This window comes from Penaeus monodon, chromosome 26 (genome assembly GCF_015228065.2).
Source record: "Penaeus monodon isolate SGIC_2016 chromosome 26, NSTDA_Pmon_1, whole genome shotgun sequence".
NCBI classification, from domain to species: Eukaryota; Metazoa; Arthropoda; class Malacostraca; order Decapoda; family Penaeidae; genus Penaeus; species Penaeus monodon.
This window is the reverse complement of record NC_051411.1, coordinates 22942663-22949496: the sequence shown is the minus strand read 5'-3', so window position 1 is coordinate 22949496 and position 6834 is coordinate 22942663.

Below are 6834 nucleotides of genomic sequence, written 5' to 3'. Positions count from 1 at the left end.
CGCCCCCACCCACACCCACCCCACACCCTTTTTATATATATATATTAATATTATTATATATATTATATTATATATAATATTATTTATATTTTACACACCCCACACACACACACCTCAAAAAATGTGTGATATATGTTATGTTAAATTATTTATTATATATACATATAATATTTAATATTTTATTATTATTATATTTTTTATTATGTATTAATATTATTACAAAAATGTGTATACAACAGTCATATATATATATATATATATTTTATATATATAATTTTATATAAATAAAAATTTTAAATTATATTTTTATATATATATTATTATTATATATTTTATATTTTATATATTATATAATATATATATATATATATAAAACACGCACACACACACACACACACCACCACCACAGATATATATATTATAATAATATATATTTATTTATATATATAAAATTTTAATGCTATGCATATATAAAATATATAAATATATTATATATATTAAAATTATATATATATATATATATAAACATATTATATTATATATTTTTATATATTTATTAAATATATTATATAAAAATTTTATATTATAATTTAATATATAAAATTTAGATATATATATAATAAAATATATGCATTTATATTTCATTTTTATATATTTATATTATTATATATAAAATTATATATATATATTATATTATATATATATATATATATATATACCACACACACACACCACACAACATATATATTAATATATAATAAAAATATTTATATATATAATAAAAAATATATTTTTTAATATCACATACGATTTTATATACACACAAAACCCACTTTGTGTGTGTGCATATTACTTATTTTGCTATGCTTATATTATATATTATATATTATAAATATTATAATATATATATATAATTAATATATATTTTTTATATATTATATATTATTTTATTATATGTATATATATGTATATTTTTTATATAAATACATACATTATACACCTGTTATGTTAATTATTTATAGATGTATATAATATTATATTATATATAATATATTATATATTATATATAAATATATTATATTATATAAATATATTGTGGTGTTGTGTGTGTGGTGTGTGTATATATGCATTATTCGTATGGCAGCTGTTTTTTGACATCATAATCCTGTCTCTTATTTTGCTTCAATGCTAAACCAAAAAAAATTATTTCTACAGGATTCCCAAACGCGGGGAAGCTGACATTTTGGGAAATATTTTCCTTTTTGTGCATCTTTTCCCGTGATAAAGAAAAATAATAGCTGAACATGACTGAGAGGGGAATGGAAATGATTTAAAAACTGAAAACTTTAAATTTTTATTTTATATAAAAACAATAAATTATATCCATGATAAAACCCGGGAATACCCAATTCACATTAATAACACAACGGACTATTTTGGTTTAGGAATTAACTCGCAAACTTATGACCCTCAGGTACACCTTCAATCATATCCCCCCCAAAAACCAACATATTATACCTTTTACACTCGACGTCAAACATCTGAAAGGGGGCTTCCAAGGTCCCCCTTTAAATTTTTGACTTCAAAGGGGAGAGTTATTGTAAGGTCCTAAACTGTAAAAAACTCCAAAACGTGAAACCCCTTTTTTCCCCTTGGCGCTGGCCCCGGCCCGGGGGAAGAGCCTGGCTCCCCCTGCCATCCAAAAAATTCCTGGCGCAAAATGGGGTTGAGTTTTAGTGTGGGTTTTTTTTTTAAAAATGATATTAATGTTTTCCCCAACTATTAGAAAATATAGCAATGTGGGAATCCGGATAAATCATATGTAAAGATTGCCTAAATGTCTAAAATGCCCCTTACAAAAAATGAAGGAGATGGGCTCCAGGGTGAAAAGCTGGAGAATAACCTTAATGCAAAATCAGAGTCTGGTGCCACTGCTGAGGATTGAAAAATTTAAAAAAATTTTCCTCAAACCTTAAGAAAAAACGTAGTTAAAACCCAAAGTCCTGAAATGAAGAAAGGAAGAGAGAGAGAGAAAAAAAAAAACGAAAATAAAGCTAAAATTGTCAGAGGGATGATATTGAAAAAAAATGTCAAATTTAAAAAAAAATCACCTTTATCACGGCCAGCTCACCCAAGAGAACATTTCCTATGGTAATCGTGCCTCACTGTTTACGCCGTTTTTAAAAAGCGGAAACAGGCAAAACAGTCAGTGACATAAACGAGGGCTGTAAAGGAAACACCTTGTTCAGTCGGACCCCTTGTACGTGGTCTGCTTCTCTCTTTATTGGGGAAAAATTGTGTTTACATTGCCTCTATGATGATGGTGGAAACATGACGTACAAACTTTTTTTGTAAGAACTAAGAAATTTAAAACTGATATAAAGCGTGGGCACGAAAAAATAACTAAAAAATAAAACAAATTGAATATAAAAATAATCTCCACCCTGATATTCGTAACAAAAGCTAAGTAAAACTTGAAAAATGAACAAATATAAACGTGCACCCACTTACTCTTGAACGTTGAAAGTTAAGAAATGCGGGTAAAGAAAGGCATAAGTAAGACAGGACTAATAAAGCAAAATGATAAAAGTCCCTAGTCCGAAAAAAAAATAATCAAAACCTAATTCGGCAGCGTCCATTTCCCCCCCATAAGGACATCCAACGGGGTGGAAGGATCCCTTTCCTCTGGGGGAGTACCCGGACACCTTACGATACTTTCTATAAGCTTATGTAAATTTATATTTCTTTTCGTATAAATTTAATTAGATCTCTCACACTATTGATGTGATTAAAATATTTTATAAATTTCAAGGTACTGCGAAATTTTTTTATAAATTTAAAATAATTATTTCAGCAAAAAAAGTACTACGTGTTTAACATGTATCTAATAAAAGAATATCGTCTTCCATTTATCGTTTCAATATTAATATATAAAAAACTGTTTTCTAGAATTAGCAACCAACATCTACAGTGTGTCCAAATAATCATTAAACAATCACTGGGCACAAAAAGTGCTCTTTTTGTGGAGGTTTTTCGATAATTTCCAGAGGGGCATTCGATATGATTTGAAACCCCTTCGTCAATCTGGGTTTTTGGAAACCGCGCCCTTTTCAAACACTTAAATGTGAGCTTAAAACAAAGCCCCGTACCTTTTCGCTTCATCTTTTACAAGGACTGATAAAGCAGTGAGAGAACAGGCCGATTTTACGATGTAAAACCCCTTACAAAATAGTCTGGACACAAAGGAATGAATCTTCTTAAAGGAAATTTTAGTCTCTACCATTTCCAACAGTTTATAAACACTCATGTCCTAATTGTCCGTATAGTTAATAAGGCAGTAAAAGGGATTATTTTCATATTTTTCAGTTTTACAAAAAAAAACTTTGGGGATTAATTGGTGAAAAAATACCATAAAAATTGCACCCGGGATGCAAAAATCAGTGGGGTTCGGATGGACTAAAATACTTGTCATCGTTATTATAAAGGATTATTCAACTACCAAATACTTTTAGGGTTTGGAAAAAAGGGGCAGGGAAATTGGGCTAAGGGTAACTCGTCCATGGTTACTTATTCACAGCAGAAAAACCCGGAAACCGACCAGTTTCAAAAAAATTTGTTTGCTTGGAAAATTTGCTTTTAAAAAAATCATTTTCACCCTATACTTCCACACCAAACCCTTTAACAGCAAGCGATAGCATAACCTCTCTAATTAGAAACGATCACGTACTATTATAAGTTTATTAAAAGGTACTATTTTTATTCGCAAAAAACCTTTTTAGTATCCTCACCCTTGTGAGGGATTTGAACTCTTCCACTCATAGTTTTTTGCATCCAAAACTAAATGCTACGGACCACTAAAATACGAAATGGCAGTTGTAACGCGAATGGGATAACGCCGAACGATGATGTCGCGCGGGTTCTCGGTTCTCTTTGGGTTCGAGACAAACAAGCGAACTGAGTGGAACCAAGGTACCCACAGCGTCTTTCAATCTGCGTAAAATTTCCCCCTAAATTAGATAAGAAAATAAAAAGAAATTTACGAACAGACACTTTTTTTTTCCGTATGATGCAAAAATCGGGTTAATTTAAGGGCGCTGGCGTATTCGCCAAGGACTTGGTCCACCTTGAGCACATGCAATGGCAGAAGGCCATGGAATCTTCCACTCAAAACACCATTCTGCCATCTCTAACACATGACTACGTTTAACTTTCTCTTCCCGAACAATTTTGCAAGCGCGACAAAACAAAGGTCAGAGGATGCGACTTGTGGTAACCTACAGATGTCTTTAAACCCACATGGCAAAGGTAAGCAAAATGAACTATAGTATATGGGATAGGGCAGTTGCTTAAATTAGTAATGTACAGTCTATCGACGAGGGAAAGTGGCGAACACATGGTGGCCACCAGTTGGCTGAAAGGGGGAGGGTAGTGTGCTGAGGCCCGCGCCGCCTCGCGCCTCCACTTCCGGTCACGGGATCCCTCGCGGATTCATACGCTAGAAATGCTAGCTCTTGTACTCCATATTATATATATATATATATATATATATATATAATATATTATATAATTATATATAATTTTTAATACACCATACCCCGCGCGCCGCGGGGGCGTGTGTTATATTGTGTGTGTGTGTATGCGTGTGGTTGTGTGTGTGTGTGTGTGTGTTGTGGTGTTGTATAATACATATAACAATACATCCAAAAACAATATTCGACCCACACACACACCACATATACATATATATATTTATATTATATATTATATATAAATATTATATATAATATCTTTTATATTATATCATATATTTTATATATATATAATATATATATATATATAATTATAAAATATATTATACATATATATATATTTAATTACATATATTATATATTATATATTTTATATATATATATATATATATTATTTAAAATATATACATATTATAATAAATGTGTAATTTTGTATGTATGTATATTTTATATACCACATACTTGGGTTTCTTTTGTATATAATGGTTAGGGTATACTATTAAAATTTATATGTACTGTATATATGTTTTATTTATGTATATATATACACACAAACACACACATGTATGTAGTACAAGGGCTATTTACATGTACGTGATTAGTAGCAGCTTGATGCATTATTAAGTGTTGAATATATCTGCACCCCATAAACTGTGTTTCAACAACAGTTTTAGAAACACGTGTAATTAAAACTTATGGTCCCATTGATATACAATAGTTTAATCAATTAAGTTTTTTTTTTATACTTGGATGTTGCTTCCCATTCGAGATTTCTGTTCCTTCTGTGGGTAAATCCTGCGCTCACGTGATAAAGGAACTGCTCCCGTTACAGTGATAAGGTCGGGTCCTATCAACAAAGTCTAATGCCTATGAAAAACATTCGACCAAACGCTGGAGTTTCTCTTTCAGGGAATTACTTCAGTAAAAAGGCTTGCTTTGATAATGACATTTATCTGGATTCACTTCATTAGCTGTGGTCCGCTCACAGATGGTGATAAATTTATTTGCGCTTTTGCTGGTCTCCAACCAGTGACATGGATTAACTTTCATTTTTATTTTTCATACCTTTGCATATATATATAAAATATTTTTATATTAATAATTATTATATATATATATATATAATATTTTATTATTATTATATATAAAATATTATTATATATTAATATATATATAATTATTATATATATAAAATATTATATTATTATTTATATATATATATATATATATATATATATTATATATTATATATATTTTATATATATAAAAAGTATGTTTATAATATATATATAATATATTTAAAAAATTTTATATATATATATAAATTATGTGTGTGTTGTGTGTGTGTGTGTGTGTGTGTGTGTGGTTGTGTGCATTGTGGTGTTATTTATATATTATTTTCCTAATTTCTTTTAAATTTCTTCAAATATTCCTTTTCTACAATTTATTCCTTCTATTCTTAAACCCCGTCTTTCCCAACGAATTTATGTTTTGTTTCAAATATATTCATTTTCTTTGATCTTTTGATATCCTTTAAAAAAGGGTTTTCTTGTATTTTTCACCTTCTTTCCTTCTTTTTTTCTTTTGTTACTTTTCTTGTTTTGTATAAATGGAAACCCCAATTTACTTTATTTTTCATACCTAAACCCAACAAAACAAACAAACAAAATATGAAAAAGTAAGCATTAAAAAAAAAATACATCCCAAAAAATTTAAAACCAAGAAAGTAAGTTTTTTCATTTAAAAAAAATATCTTATAAAGGATTTAAATTTCATGGGAGGGGGGACTATAACCAAAGTTTCAACCCACTGGAATAAACCCTTCTTCGTGCTCTTCACTCCAGATGAAATGCAATAAAAATACGTAAGGGAAAACCCTTTTGTGTTTTATGAAGGGAAAGGGGTTCTTTTTTTTTACGTTTGATGTGATCCTTATCATTATTAAAGTTTTTTAATCCCGATCCCTTGCAATTTCACAATACAATTCTTCTATTTTCGGTGTCGAAAGGGGGTGGGGGGGTGGGTGGGCGGGAAAAAGACGCGCAGTGGCCCCCTCCAGCACAGTTGCTGCCGCTTCAGCTCCTTCCCCCGTTCCAACTTTCCCCCTCAGGGCTCCAGGTCATGGCACAACTCAAGTGTTGGGCTGGTGGGTGCGTGGGGGTGGGCCCCCGCCTGGCCCAGATCACCCTTTTCGCGCCGTGGGTCCGCAGGGGAAACGCTCGGGGGGCGCAGAGGCTTTGATGGCCCCTGAGGAATTGCTCCATGGGGGAAGGCTGCCCCCCGGGCGGCCTACGATGCCCCCCCC